Raw genomic sequence first — 16,783 nt, 5'->3', positions numbered from 1 at the left:
ATTATTTATTCATTTTACGTTTAATATGCTGGTATTCACTTAAATCCTCAATTCCCTGGATTCTGGAACCCCGTGTGTGAGATCAGAAGCTTCGGTCTACAATAATCTGTCGAGTCTAATCATGGTCACGAGCGCCCTCTTCTGATCAAATGGAGAAACTATACGTTCTTTTTCACAATGCCTACAGCTTTCCCAGACACGTTAGAATAGAATAGAATAGAATAGAATAGAATAGAATAGAATAGAATAGAATAGAATAGAATAGAATAGAATTCCTAACCCTAACCTTAACAGTTCGTGAAATATATAGCTACTTATTATATTATATTATATTACATTATATTTTATTTCCTAATTATTTATATTTATGAAATACATTTGTCCTGAGATATTATATTATATTACAATCTACCTTCATTTTTTGTTTTATTGCGTTCTCTTATTCACCATACAGCTGTTACAAAAAATATGCCAATATCGGCATTTTTGTTTGAAGGGAAAATAAACAAAACTCTTTTAATTTAAGAGGGGCTGAAGGTGTTTGAAACCAACATGAAACCACTGCTTGAGCAAACAAGCATCCGCAAAATTTCCCCATGTGACAACTAGCCCTGGCCTCCCCTACCTCAATAATCTTTAACATCAGTTTTACTGTTAAATGTACTAAAGTTTTTTTTACTTCACAAGCAAAAAAAAAAAAAAAAAAAAAATGTAAAGGTCATCAACATTATTTGGGCAATCCAAAAATGTATAGTGAACTCATGCAAGTCTGCAGTTTTTATAGCATATGTTGCTTTTTTATTCTTGCAATTATGATGAAACCTATCCTGCTAAACAGCACTGTAAATCCAGCTTATCAAATAGGCTAATGACGGTATATTATGTTTTTTTAAGGGGCAGATAATATGCTCTACTCATATATCATATTTTTTGGAAACTTTTAGGATTCATAATATCAAAGGGATAACAATTGTTACGCTCATATGAGATATATTGCTTCAGAAATACTGACAGTGGTCCATAAATCAAGTTGTAACCATCCACTGGGTAATAACATGAACACAATACCTCTTCCCATCTGTTGTATGGCAAAAGAACAGTAATTAAGATTCCACTGAGAAATGTTGGCAATACAATTGAATTTGATTAGCAATTACTTCAATTTTGCTGCAACAGTCAGGCATCACAAAAGCACATTTCAGCAATCCTATTTTATATTAATCATTCTTTGTGAATTGACTGAAATAATTACATTACAGATGTTTTAATATATGTCTGTAGTGTTGGGTGTTATTCTGATATAAATATATCTCTTACCAATAGCTCAAGGTCTGTTGTAAATCAGCAGTAGATTTCATACACTGACCATCATGCAGGGGAAAACTGTGGTAGATGTCTAGCACAGGTGCTTCATCTTGGTCAGATGGATCGGTGGGTTAACCACTTCCTTGCTCAGTGATGCAACTTCCTTTCTGTCTACTCACTCAGTAGACATCTGTTGATAACTGTAGGGCATTAAAGGTTTACTTTACATGCTCATAAAGAGAGCTTTACTTTGTTAAGCCTTATGGGCATCTTGAGTTGATCAATAACCAAACAACGGAGACTTTAAAAAAAAGTGTATTTTGTATTCACAATCGTAATTTCAAAGCATCAAGAATTTGGTATTCAAGGAGCGTCAAAAATAATCTATCTATCTATCTATCTATCTATCTATCTATCTATCTATCTATCTATCTATCTATCTATCTATCTATCTATCTATCTATCTATCTATCTATCTATCTATCTATCTATCTATCTATCTATCTATCTATCTATCTATCTATCTATCTATCTATCTATCTATCTATCTATCTATCTATCTATCTATCTATCTATCTATCTATCTATCTATCTATCTATCTCTCCAACAGAACTGTTATTAAAAATAGCTTTTTTACACTGCTTTTTTAAATACATATCTACTAGACTTCACATTTCAAATGTCAAGTGTAACTGTTGTTGGTGAATAAGTGTTGGATCAGGTATGGATGGTGCACTGCATATCTTCTTCCAGCAGGTTTCAGGCCAGGCGTATTTTTGGGCTTCGTCTCGCCCGTGTTGTTACTTTTCACTCTTTTTTTCCGGAAGCGGAAGCATTGCACTTGAAGTTTTGGAATAGTTTTGGCAGATGATTCAGTGCAGATACTTTCTAACTATCAGCGCGCAGTCATCATCACGTACTGTTGAGAGATGGTAAGATGCGTTTTTCTGCTTTTTGGGGGCTATTGCTTTCTTTAATGTTTACTTTAATCTTGCGTGCTCTCATATTGGCTTGAGGTTGTTTTATGCGTAGATGCTCACTGAAAAACAGACATTTAAGCGCTTGTGCTAGTTTAATGCGTGTTATGGCGTGTAAGCAGGCGCGCGCTTATTTCTAGTTTAGTAGAGTTGTTTTGTATGCGCGTGTGATTGAAACAGTAAAATAGTGTCCATATTTTAGAAAAGTAAAGTAAAGGGAACTTTTGCACTGTGATGAATATGCATTTAGATTCGGGACAACAGTTTCGCGACTGATCGGATGACATTGACATTATTATTTCTTTTCGTGATTTCCTCTTTTAGTTGACACTGATGATCATGGTTATGATAATGGGTCATGTTCATGTCACCTGCTACACCCTCCTGTTTGTGTGTGGAAAGTTGAAACCGACCAAGTTTACAGCCTCATTAGATCTTGATTTGCTAGAACATTTGTGTTGTTTATTGGAATGATAATGACATGCTCTTCATCGCTGATAGTATTTCCTTCATTGCATTTTTGATGCATTGCTAATAAAGCCAGATGACTAGAAGAAAGTATAGAAGTCATTAGGGCCACCCAAAGCTCACCTAAAGTGGCAGCTGTATTTAGGCCTATGTTTATGGTATGTTGATCATCCCAAATGACAGAATCATCAAAAGTTTGTCTGGAAAATGTGTTTGTGGACCACAGTGAAACAAAACATGTGGGCCATTGAACACCTTTACTCTTACTTCAGAACAATTACCTCCAGTTTAATAATGTAAACAAAAGTTCATAATCTTTCCGAAAATTGGTTCCAACATTTTCGCACACTGACATAAAAACTGTCAGTTATGCATTTGAAGTGAGAAAATTGAAGCAATGTATTATTCATTATTGTGGATCAGTTATTTACTATTAAGGTAATCACTTTATTAATTAAGTGTTGGTGGGTCTTATCAGTTATTATTAATCATTGTTTTATTTATATACACTCTCATTTAAATGTTTAGGGTCTATACTTTTATTCAGCAAGGATACTAAAATGAATCAAAAGTGATAGTAGAGACATTTATATGTTATAAATACTGTTCTTTTGAACTTTCTATTCATCAAATAATCCTTATTTAAAGGGATAATTCACCCAAAAAATGAAAATTCTGTCATTATTTACCCTCAAGCTGTTCCAACCCTGTATGAATTTCTTTCTTCTGCTGAACACAAAAGAAGATATTTTGAAGAATGTTGGTAACCAAACTATTGACCGAACATTGACTTCCATGGTATTTTTTTCCTCCATATGGAAGTCAATGGGGACAAGAAACTTTTTGGTTACCAACATTCTTTAAAATATCTTCTTTTGTGTTCAGCAGAAGAAAGAAATTCATACAGGTTTGGAACAGCTTGAGGGTTGAGTAAATGATGACTGAATTATCATTTTCGGGTGATCTATCCCTTTAAATGCATCATGGTTTTCACAACATTTTAAAGCAGCACAACAGTTTTCATCATTGATAATAATAAGAAATGCTTCTTGATCACCAAATCTGAATATTAGAATTATTTCTGAAGGATGATTAAAATTCAGCTTTATCATCACAGGAACAGATTACATTTTCAAATATTAAATAGAAAGCAGTTTTTTTTTATTCTAATAATATTTCACAATATTACACATTTTACTGTCTTTTTGATCAAGTAAGTTCAGCCATTGTGAGCAAAAGGTATTTCTTTGAAAAACATGAAAAAACCCTGCTAACCCTAAACTTTTGAGCAGTTGTGCTTTATTATTATAATTATTATTATTTTTAATTGCCCATCATCTCGCAGACCACTTGGGATCTTTCAAGGACCACTAGTGCTTCACTGACAGCAGTTTGAGAACCACCAGTTTAGACTGATCTGAAGTTTTAGTACTCTTAACCATTGTCAGTGTTCCTAGTTTTAGCCTAATGGCTCTCAAGTCTCCTTAAAAGTTCATTCCACTCTCTCATGTTCGTGACTTTTCCACAGTTTTATTGCAAGTAGGGCAGCTGTGTTCTATGCAAACATAAAAGTCAGGGCTGTGGACTATCTTCTGGGTGTCTTCAGATAACATTGGTCGGGTGTAAACACAGCTGACATGTGTGCGTGAAAGAGTGTGTTTGATCAAATGAGAGCACTGGCGTGTATTTGCAGAGATAACACGGGTGAATCCGTGTGTTGTCGCATGATTTACCGCATTCCTGCCACAGGTAGAGACCATGTAAACGCGTTCTTTAAGGAAAAGTTCTCCCAAAGTTGAAAAAAAAATCAGTTATTCACCCTTGTAGATGGCTTAGTGGTAGGAATAAACTGAAATTTAAGCTGTTATTGACTGTAAGAGCTCTCAAATCCCATTTGCGGTTGTGATATTCAAACTTGCTGCATTGCAATCTGTAGAATTTCCATTTAGGTGAGCTATCTCTTTAACAAGAGAAATCCGCAGTAGTGGTTGAGAGTGAGCCAAGTTTTTGTGTTAACAAGTCTCGAGTTGCTTTTCGTGGAAGATGTGTCACGCTAACTAAACAAAAGGTGTGGCTCTGTTTCCTTAGCAAAGTACTGTTATTTACAATAGGAAGTTAGATTATATTAAAGAGAACCATTTCTATTGATGCCACTGAAAGTCACTGCAACTGCGTATTACGTTTCCTTCCCTGGTCTAAATGCCATCCTGATTAGTTTGGCTTAAGGCCTGCTGTTTCACATCCAAAGTACAATTTTACAAGCCATCAACTATACAATATTCCCATATTAGACATGCAAAACAGTTGCTACATGCCGACTGCTGCTGATGCTGTGTTATAGTTACTTATTACACGGCTCTGTGGAATACTATCAATCATGCCATCCAGCGGTATGTTGTTCCCTGAAAACAACTGGTAAAAACTGATAACAGGCTCATCTGGGTAGTAACTGAAGTCAGCACTATATGCTTGCTAGGAATGTTTTTTCTTCATGGAAGTTTTGCGTTTGGTGTGCTAATAAAATATTAAAACTCAAATTTTGTGCACAGTTAATTGAATTATGTCATCAGGGTATCGCGGACTTGCTGTTTTGTTTCATACAAACACAGCTGGTGCCATTTTGTAACGATTGTTTTGTGCACTGTTACTGTAATGGATAATAAGAAATCTTTCATTATTATTTTCTTAAATCTTTCAAATATTTCATTATAAATCTTTCATTATCTGTTCATTATTCCTGAAGCAGGTTAGGACGTTTTCTGATGCATTTTAGCAGTCATCTGCCTCATGCTTATGCATCTTATAAACGGCTTGATTCAGGAGAAAGTTGCCCTAAATTGGTTGTTTGTTTTTATGCACAGGGCAGAAAAACAAGTGAAGGTCCTGTGTGGCTAATGTGAATGCTATCGGAGGCTTTGTCCACAGGAAATGAATTCAGCCAGGGGCCTGAAACAGACACGGCTTATTGAAATCTCAAGAGAAATGCTTCAAAGAGACTTGAGGGAAATGACACTGTTGTGTTGTACAGTCTACATTACTCTCACAGTAATTGTAAGATAAGGGTTTAGTAAATACTTTATAAACCCCCACGAAATGATTATTATATTTCTTTTTAAATGGCTAAATAGGTTGTGAACTATGATTTAGCTAGTCAGATGCAGAGGGAGAGATAATTTGGTCAAAAGTGACTTTTATAATGTTACAAAATATTTCAAATAAATTCTGTTCTTTTGAATTTTCTATTCATCAAAGAATCATGAACAAAAAATGTAGCACGGTTTCCACAAAAATAGTAAGCAGCACAACTGTTTTCAACATTGATAATAATTAGAAATGTAGTTTCTTGTGCACCAAATCAGCACATTAGAATGATTTCTGAAGGATCATGTGATGCTGAAAATTCAGCTTTGCATCACAGAAATAAATTACATTTTACAATATATTCACATAGAAAAGAGTCATTTTAAATTGTTATAAATATTTCACAATATTTAGCTTTGGTGAGTATAAAAGACTACAGTACATTGAGTGTTCAGCAGAAAACATTACAAAAACTGCAGTGTATCTGCCAAATGTTAATGTTGTCAACTTTTAGTTTTACCATGTGACCTCAAAGCCTGACATATGAGACATTTTTGAAAAATAAGAACTAGTTTACCTGGTCTGAAAAGCTTTTAGCCCTAAGGCTAGTGCTTGCTAAAGCAAAAACAGTGAATGTTATTTCCCCTTTACTGTGGGAAAATCAGAGTATAATGCACAGCTTTAAACTTTAAAATGTGATTACATTAAAGGGATAGTACACCCAAAAATGAAAATTCTGTCATAATTTACTCACCTCATGTTGTTCAAAACCTGTATGGCTTGACTTTCCTTCTTCTGTCGAACACAAAAGTATCTGATTTTGTTGTTGTTTGTTTTTTGTGTGTGTTTTTCGTCCATACAATGAAAGCCAATAGAGTGTTTGGACAGAAATGATGACAGAATTTTCATTTGGGTAAACTTCCCCATTAATGTGATTAAGAAACACCAATGTTAAATGTTTATTAATAATAAAAAATGCCATGTAATAGTTTATTAACCTGACTGTAGACCTTTTACCGGCTTTGAATGTTAATAAAGAACAGTGTTCACAAGTGTGAGTTTATCTACGGTTTCCACTGACTTTAAAAATGGCTCATCTAATCCTAATTTAAATTTTTATAATGACATTTTAAGCTATTTGACATTTGTATCCCCCCTTGAAATTCATATGAAAGTGCTGTCATTAAATATTCACTACTTGTACTTCTGGCAATGCTGTAGGCAATTCTGCGTTCTGAATTAAGTAGGGTGTCTAAGAGTAGTTGGAATGAAAAGCAGTGCACTCATAATCCATCAGGACCCTGTGCTGAGATGTTTACAGTGCTGTTCTGAAGAAGCGTGCCGGTCTAATGGATTTTGCATTGGTTTTTCTCATCAAGTCCTTCCTATTGCTTTCCATATTTCTTCCATAATCAGATCTTTAGCAGAGGCCTAGTTCCTGGGATTCCAGCCAGCCCTCTTCTGGGTCCAATGTCAGTGCTATTCATCACAAAGAGTGTGTGTGCGTGCATTTGGAATGGTATGAAAAAATAAAACAGATTATTATTATTATTATTATTATTCACTTAAGCTTTAAATGTTGCTGATGAGAGTTAGATATTTCCACCAGGTATGAAATCGGAGCCTCACATGTTCCAAACTGAATCCCAGTGTCTGGTAAACTACTACCATGCAAATGGTATAACACCCTGGGCGCTCCATATGTTTGTTTCACACTGCGCAAATTGAAACCCTGGGAACCGCTGACCTTGTTCAGGCTAATGATTAAACGGCTTTATCATAATGCTGGTACATGGTGTGTCTCTGTGTCTGGATCTTTAACAAACAGGCAGCCGATGAGGAGCCTATCTTGTATAATCAGTTTTTTGTATGTTGCTGTTCTGTTCTGCCTCTAGTTGTCTTTATTTTGGACGATTGTAGTGTTTCAGATCTGATGCAACTCTTAAATAAGGAAACGATTAGGTTTAGAAAATTCCAGAACAATGTAATTTCATGACTGTTTCCTGGACCACTATTTTGAGTTGTGAGTTTTCCTCGTCTTTCTGTCGGGTTCTCCTCATTGTATGAAGTCTGTCTCATGAACTCTTATGAGCTAATTCTATTTAATGAATCACTCAAAGACAACTGTTATTGGTTTGTATCACTCTTGACTTGTCTTGAGGTCCAAGTCATTACTTGCATCATGTCCGACCCAAAATTATGCAAAAACTGTTATATAATGTGACACTTAAATCAGTTTAGTTACTGACTTGTTCATTTAAGCGTACCAGAAATTAGCATTGTCTAGAATATTTGTTATATACACTACCTTTCGAAAGTTTGGGGTCATCAGATGAAACCAGTGAAAGAAGTCTCTCATGCTTACCAATTAAGGCTGCGTTTACTTGATAAAAACAGTAACAGTAATATTGTGAAATAGTAAAACTGATTAATTTTCAGCATCATTACTCCAGTCTTCAGTGTCACATGATCCTTCAGAAATCATTAAAATATGCTGATTTGCTGCTCAAAAAAAATGTCAATGTTGAAAACAGTTGTGCTGTTTAATATTTTTGTGGAGACCATGTTTTTTCATGATTCTTTGATGAATATAAAGTTTAAAATAACATTTATTTTGAAATAGATATCTTTTGTAACATGTCTTTACTGTAACTTTTAATCAATTTAATGCATACTTCCTAATAAAATAATTAATTTCTTTAGAATAAAATAAATCTTACTGACTCCAAACATTTGAATGGTAGTGTAGTTTGAACCAATTGTTGAAGTACTTAACTAGTCATTGAGGTGCCAGGTATAACTATTAAGAAACAATGTTGTTTTGCTACATTTTTGCCATAAATGGTGTGTCGACAGTGGTTCACACACACTTTGAGGTATGTTGTTTAGGTCTAAGAAAATCTAACCAACTTCACTGCATTATAGATGCAGTGTGTTGATTCTGTCATTAAGTTACATAATCAGCCCTCTAAACGCTAATCACGTCCCACCACACATCCCCATCTCACTTCTTGGGTGGTAGAGTAGCTGTGACAGGATGTCCTGTTGCTTTCGCCACTTATAAAGTATCAAGATCCATCAAATAGTTTGTTTGACCTTGTGCGTTACCCTGGCACCCTGTCCTCTCTCATTTTACCCTTGCTCTCTTGCAAGCTTCATGAAACCCAGTGTCTAGAATACAAAGTGTGCCATAGAGCAGACATTTGGATTAAAAAAACATTAATCATTGTGTGTAGAAAGAAAGGGTTTTTATCTGCCTTTTGCTATTACACACATTTTTCATTAAACTAACAGGGAAAATGAGCAGGTCCAGGTGGAATCAGTGTACATGTATTTTCTGCGCTGATTTATGGGGAATAGTTATGATAACAATCAGATTTTAAAAGTGGTCTTTTGATTTTGACATCAAACATTTGGTGCTAATTCATATGTTGCTTGTTAGAAACTAGACATATTAGGTAGGTGCCTGACCTTGTCCAAGAAAATGTACAAAACTGTGCAAGGTAAAATAAATGTTTAATATATAATAAATAAATAAATATATAAATATTTATAAACTTCATTTTGTTTACTTGAGTATCACAAACAGTTACGGTAATTTGTTGGATCGCCACTTGATGTTGAAAGTAAAATGGATCTTGAAGCAAAAACATTTGATGATTGCTATAATAACACATGTGATAACTGGACTGCATGATATGATATTGCTCTTGTCCACTGGCACTGTAAGAGAACTGTGATGAAAGTGTGTGGGCATTAATAAAGAAAAATAAATTGCTCAAAATAATTTAAAGGGTTAGTTCACCCAAAAAGTATCCCATAATTTACTCACCCTCAAGCCATCCTAGGTGTATATGACTTTCTTCTTTCAGTCAAACAAAGTTATCTAAAAAAATATCCTGACTTTTCCAAGCTTTATAATGGAGTGAATAGTAACTTAGATTTTGAAGCCTAAAAAAGCGCGTCCATTCATCATAATAGTGATCCATACTGCTCCAGGGGGTTAATAAATGTCTTCTGAAGCGAAGTGATGCGTTTTTGTAAAAAAAATATCCAAGTACAACTTCATATAACATTTCTGTTTAAAAATTCTCATTTTAGACTTCTAATTCGTGAACGGTGTTTTGTTTTGCTTTGCTCTATCCTCCGCGCTTCCACGTTCGCCAATGCGTCATGCGTCGTATCAGAGGATTCTCCTCCGCCGGAACTCAACTTGCGTATTGAAGCCAGTGATTCTATTTTATAAAGTTATAAATATTGATATTTTTCTTACAAAAACGCATCGCTACGCTTCAGAAGGCCTTGGAGCCGTATGGATATGATGGATGATGTGCTTTTTTGGGCTTCAAAATCTCAGGCTCTATTCACTCCAATTAGAAAACTGGGAAGAGCCAGGATATTTTTTAATATAACAGATTCTGTTTGGCTGAAAGAAGAAAGTCCTATATATATATATACCTAGGATGGCTTGAGGGCGAGTAAATTATGGTATAACTTTCATTTTTGGGTGAACTCGCCCTTTAATTAGTATTTTAGTATTACCTTTTCCTTTATCTTGTTTCAAAGACGTTTAAATATTTGTACTGGGAAACAAGACAAACATACTGATTAAGAAAGTGATTTTTTTTTGGCTGTGAAACTTCCAGCTGCTCTGGCTCTTGAGGACACACTGAGTTTGATAGTGTCTTAATTTATTGTCTCAGTCCATCTTCTCACTCGCTGTCAGAAGACAAGTGGAAAAAGACTCAAGTGTAAGCAGAGAGGGAGAATTACCCAAAGTGCCATTACTATAAGCACAGTGTCACTTGTTCAAAACAAAGGAACATCACATTCTCAGAAGAGATTGATGTTTAGACTTTAGCCCTCCGGTGAACACTTTTCTGGTTGAATAACAAAGAGATATTCTGGAATTGGTTTCCCTTCTTTATCCTTGATCTCTTTTGAAGCTAAAAGCATTTAGGTAGTGTTATGTTTAATGTGTTTCCTGTCTGCATTGCATAAGTGACATTCATTTTTGGTGCCCATATTATGATGTTGTGATATTTGCCCTGCACATGGAAGACCTGAAACAGTTTATGCAATTAATTAAAACATCCTCTATGGAATGCAATGTTCTAATCCTAGAAATGAAGTCTGGGGATCAGCAACTACATATACACATCATGTCACGGTTTAGTATTTTGCGATATATATCACAGTGACATAATTGGATTTTGATAGACAGTTGGTCAACTGCATGGGAGAGAGAGAGAGTGGTATCACTTTCATTCTTTCTCACTCGGTTTGCTTCACTTTTGTCCAGTACCGCATCTCATAGAAGAGGCTGTGATGCACTGAAAGTGACCCACCATTTATAGTTGAAAATGATATGAGTGTATGCAAAAATAAATACGAATATTTATTTATATAGGATCCTGATGTATTGGTGCATTATTGTAAAAAAAAAAAAGGATTTGAGATTGGTACTTTTTTACAGTTTGTGCGTAACATCCCTTTGAATTGAGGCTCTTAGCTTACCATTGTTCATGTTTGCATTCCTCGAGAAATCTCATGGTTCACAGCAAGCGGCAGTTGATCTTCTGGTGATCTTTGCAGAGGTATGGAGCATTATCGGTTTGGAAATGCTGAGCATGAACAATACATGATTGTTTTGTTTAAGGTGTACCACAGGACGTTATATTTGGCTCTAAATTTTTCTCAACAGCAGCACTTTTCACCCCTAAGGGACTTATGGGAGGGCTACAGAATAACCTTTTCTTTTCATAGATGCCGTGGCTTCTAAAACAATATCACAATGAAGGACTTCAACAGAATGCCATGTTATTTCACATACTTGGCCTTTGGCTTGTGTCTAGAGCCAATACCAAAGGTCATTGAGGGTGGCAATTCACCAAGGCACTGGCGCAGACTGGATATTGTGTTTCTATTTTTGGAAGAAAACATTGCAGGTGTGGTTCAAAAAGAGCAGCTTGCTGGGTAAGGCTTATCTTGTTCTGCTTTAAAGCTCTTGACATCACTGCAAGATAACATTTCTTTCAGGTCACTGGCCACTCTTTCTTAAAATCAGTTGTGTTTTCCTCACTAGCATATTGTTTTAGCTCCATGTCTGTAAAAATGGATTAAGCTCCTCTTAAAGGTTAAAATAGCTGAGAATTATGCCTGGGTGAAATTTCTAAAAACAATAATATCTCAATATTTTTCAGCCTTTTTGGCCATGTTTAATGAAATATATTTAGTCATTAGAGCTGGAACCATAATTTTAACCAAACAAGTGTTATTGCCAAGTAGATTTAAAGTGTTTAATGCAAGAAGTAAAATGCATTATACAGTATATATAGTTAATAATAAGCAAGCCATGTTTTCACCACTTGAAGAATGATATAATAATTTTCATTAGTCAGATGCAACAACCAATGATGTGATTTTGGAGTTCTGTTTGTCCATCCAGTCGAAGATGGTTTTAAATTATAATTCATTATTTTAGCAATTCCATTTGATGATGCTTGTGACCGCATACATTATGTAATTCACCTTCATGTTTAACTCAGAAGCACTAATAATTAATCTTTCTTAATGCTTTCATACCTGTGAGACAAGGAAGGATTGGGGAACTAGTCTGACGATGCTATCCTCTGGAAACATAAATAAATATTCATGTTTAATTTTATATTTCCAGTGAAGTTATCCTGAATACTCAATAAATCGCCCAGTCCTACTAAGAATCAGCCTGTTTGGACCAGATGTGTTCTTCTTAATCACTAGTTCTATGTGCAAGCATGATGCATTATTGTGGGATGTTTCTTAGGATGCGCTTTGATGTGCTGTTGTTTGTGCCTGATTGACTTGGAGCCCCGGGCCTGTTTTTGTTTGGGGCCTTTGGGACGTGGGGACGGAGACAAAAAGCAACCGGTCAGATCTGGAATGAGATGTGGGAACTGGGACGTCCTCAGTTCAACAGAAGGAGGTCATAGCGAGAGCATGTGTGGGGTGCATGCAGCATTTTAAAAATAGTCACCGTTTTTCAAGGAAATTTCAGCCAAACAAGCTTTTGCTGACAGGTTTGAGAATAGTGAAGTATGATAGCGACAGCGTGTTTATTCAATGGAATTGAGGAGGTCACTGATTTTTCTCACAGCTCTGACTTCCAGCTATTTTTCATAGACTCTCTTGGTTTACAAGGTTTAGAGTGGGTTTTATCAACAAAAAAAAATTCTCATCTTTAAGTCTGTTCACTCATTACGAGTTATGACAAGGCTGTAAAAAACATAAGCTTGCAGAAGCGGGGTTTAAGCAACTAAATGATTGGAGTCCTGCAAATGTCACCAGAAAGAAGTGTCAGTTTCACCTGAAGGTCCAGTTATGACATTTTGATTAAACATTACAAGGTCACATTTTTTTTAAAACATGCACTGTCACGTATGCATTTAGAAAATAGGGTGATTTAAAGGGATAGTTCACCCAAAAATTCATTATTACTCACCCTGATGTCGTTCCAAACCCATAAGACTTTTGTTCATCTTCAAAACACAAATGAAGATCTTTTTTTGAAGAAATCGGAGTATTTTTACGATCTCTTTATGAACTTTTTTAAGCATCAAAGTGGTAGTTGCGTAGACTGTCAATGGAGGGACAGAAAGCTCTCAGATTTCATCAAAAAGATCTTCATTTGTGTTCTGAAGATGAACAAAAGTCTTACGGGTTTGGAACGACATGAGGGTGAGTAATTAATGATAGAATAACATTGTTTTGGTGAACTAAACCTTTTACTTTCATTTCATGCTGTCTATAAACAGTCAAATTAATGCAAATATCTTATATAATGCAAAGTTCATAACAAAAACACAGCTGGATTGCCCAGGAAAATTGGAACATTTGGTTTACTCTTGGATGTGTGTGGGGTTTTCTGCAAATGTTTCCCTCTATTTAGCATTCTGCATCTGTTCTGTGATTGGTGGATGCGCGGCATGCTTGACGTTGCTTAGTAGCGCTTATTTATGTTAAGTCGCTGCTTTCCCCATCCTTCTTCCCCAAGTCTCTACCCATTTAAAGCAGAGTATGCAACTGTTTACAAATCGCAGGTCCAAAATGGAGCGGAGAGCATGAGTTCTGCTGTGTTTATGGAATTAAAAGACTACGCTGTTTGTGAAAGAGAATGGACCGTGTTGCTCTCATATGTGGCTGCTGTTACCGGAGTTATTGACAGATTTAATAAAGAGCCCACACAAAAGTCTCTATCAACATGCTTGACTGTTTTGATACTGCCTTTGTCAAAGGTGGCCATGTACCAAACTATTTTTAGGACTCCTATTTGCACACTCTTTTGGTAGTATTTCAAGTTCGAGATGAATATTTATTATGTAAAAGATATGAATAAATCTTATTTACAGCAGTGGGTTTACGCATCTCTTCAGTGGATTGTACCGTTATTTCATGTTTTAATATCGCTCTGCTGACGAAACACTCCAGAAAGTATGAGCTTTGAAAACTATAAGTGATCTAGGAGCTTTATACAGCATTATAAAGCAGATACCATTGAAAACACTGTAAGTCTATCCCTCACAGCCTCACGTTCATGCCTGTCATGGAGCTGCTCTGAATAAGGTCTATTGACACAGCGCTCCAGTCTGGACTGCTCTGGCAAAAAAATCGTGTTTAATATGATATTGGAGAAGGTTTATTTGTGTACTAAATGCAATTAATCATTGTGTGTTCCAAATTAACAATTTGTTTTTAATGAGAAACGGGGTGTTTGGCATGTTTTTTAGGGAGTCTACGTACTGAAGGACACCGTTTGCTTCCTTTTAACTTGCTCCAAGTTGACTTGACATCAGTTTTGTCATTGGAGTCCAAAAATAACAACCTCTGAAGAGATTTCAACATGTGAACAGATATGCAGCTAAAAATGAGACTCTGTTTGCATTATTAGACCGTTTTTTATCAACCTAGTATATATTCTACAATATTAGGACATACCTCCATGGAATACTTGGTTGTGATTGTTTGTTTGCAGCAGTTTTCAGTCAAATGTTGATTGTATGAAGACTGCTAAACAATTTTATTACTGATTTTCAAAAGTAGTTGACTGCTAGTTTTTGTCTTTTGTGTATTGCTCTGCAGTCTTAAAATTTAAACTCAAATCAAAATTACATGCCCGTTTCTATCTCGTTTTTAATGGATCCATGCAATAAGGAGGTGAATGTAAGATTAGCCAGACGTTAACGCAAAATAAACCTCTTTATGGTGATATGAGACCTGATCTCCCTATTTTGAGATAGACTATGAATGTATGTCAGTATTTCACAGCCTTTTTTGTTTTGCATTGTCCACTTTTTTTTTTAAATTAAATTAAAATAAATTGAATGAAACAAATTGCCCTAGCTTTGTTTTCATTTAATCTATGGGCTTAATGTAACTTTCTGTAATCTAAGAAAACTAAAATATGATTAAAATATTATATTATTATTATATAATATACACACATATTACATCAAATATTATATTATTAAAATATTAAATTCATTTAAATTTAATTAAATTTCAGGATTGCAGAAGTTTGAGGAGCTGCATTTTTCTTTAGTGACCCTGCTAATAAATTTACATGACTCCAGTCATTTGTGATTTTCTGCATATGATTTTTTTTAACTTACAATTTATACCCATTAAAATATTTTAGAGCTTATCATAACTATTAAAATGTATTATCATTATATAATATATATATATATATATATATATATATATATATATATATATATATATATATATATATATATATATATATATATATATATATATATATATAATTAATTTTCTTCATTTCCATGACTTTTCCAGGACTAGAAATCACTTTTAAAATTAGGCTGCATCACATATCCAGTTTTTCCAAGACTTGTGATTTTTAGCTTATTTTAATACTTATTTTTGTCTTATTTTAAGGCCCCCTTGGAAGTTTGCTGATGCCTCCTGGTTGTAGATTAAATAACTTGCTGAAGGCAGGTATATTCCCTAATGTTGATCTGCTTCCTTATAATCAATGGACTTTAGCATTAAAATGAGGTGGTTGTGCTGGCTAACAAGATTTCATTTTAGTCATACTTCTATGATCAGTCTTAAAATAGACACATGCTATTAATAGCAGTGTGTGAAATGTGGGAGATCAGACTGCTGAATTATAAATCCATGCCATTTGGTCAGGCTCATCTGTTCCTTCATAAAGTGCCAGATCCAAAACAGGAAATGACTTCGCACCAGCTTGTAATCTTTCAACTAAACAGACATTTCCTGCTTAACTTGTTTTTTGACTTTTTCTTTCTACCATCAATTCCAGCAAAGACCCTCATCCCGCTCCCATCTCTCTCTTTTTCTCTCCCTCCTTCACCCTCTCTTTCTTCTGTATTGACAGGAACCTTGGAATCTCTGTAGATGTTATTAGTTTCTCATGCTGGTTATTTGTTGTTCCACTGCTGTCACGTGGCCTTCATCTCTTATTTGAGTTTCCAGTAATATCTGGAAGCAATGTTCCCTCTAATTTTTGTTCTTGCTAAGCAAAACATATTCCTATTGGATGGAGCCTTGGGCCATGTAACAGTTTGGTTCTTAGGTTATCACATTTTGTAGACTCTTTGAAGGTGTTTTTTTTTTTTATACGTAAAAAAATAAATACGTAGAAATAATAAAATCTATATTGCAAAAACATTCTCTTTAGGATATTTAGACTGACTCTGTCAGGATGATTATGTTATTTAAATCTGCAGTGTGTCATTTCTACACCTAGCATCTGTTATTGGACAACAATATGGCACCGATAATTAGATCTGCACGATTAATCGTTGTAAAATTGCAATCTCGATTCATTCACGCTATCTTATTCCTAAATGGCAACGATTCGCCTGTGTCTACTAAACCTTTGACAAGTATGATCACAGCGAACATTCAGATCTGCTGCCGCTGA

At 35.0% G+C, this 16,783-nt stretch overlaps 1 protein-coding gene across 1 annotated transcript in view; it reads left to right on the top strand.

Annotated features, from left to right (window-relative positions):
• Window positions 1–2,157: 2,157 nt before the first annotated feature.
• itprid2 (ITPR interacting domain containing 2) overlaps window positions 2,158–16,783 on the top strand; it is a 42,314-nt gene continuing 27,688 nt past the window's right edge. The window contains exon 1 of the mRNA XM_081367512.1: window positions 2,158–2,238. The gene's annotated coding sequence lies outside the window, so the exon portion shown is untranslated. The remainder of the gene's footprint in view (window positions 2,239–16,783) is intronic.

This window comes from Scardinius erythrophthalmus (genome assembly GCF_964197995.2).
Source record: "Scardinius erythrophthalmus genome assembly, chromosome: 6".
Lineage (NCBI taxonomy): Eukaryota > Metazoa > Chordata > Actinopteri > Cypriniformes > Leuciscidae > Scardinius > Scardinius erythrophthalmus.
The sequence above is the reverse complement of the archived record's forward strand: the minus strand, read 5'-3'. Positions and strand labels throughout refer to the sequence as shown.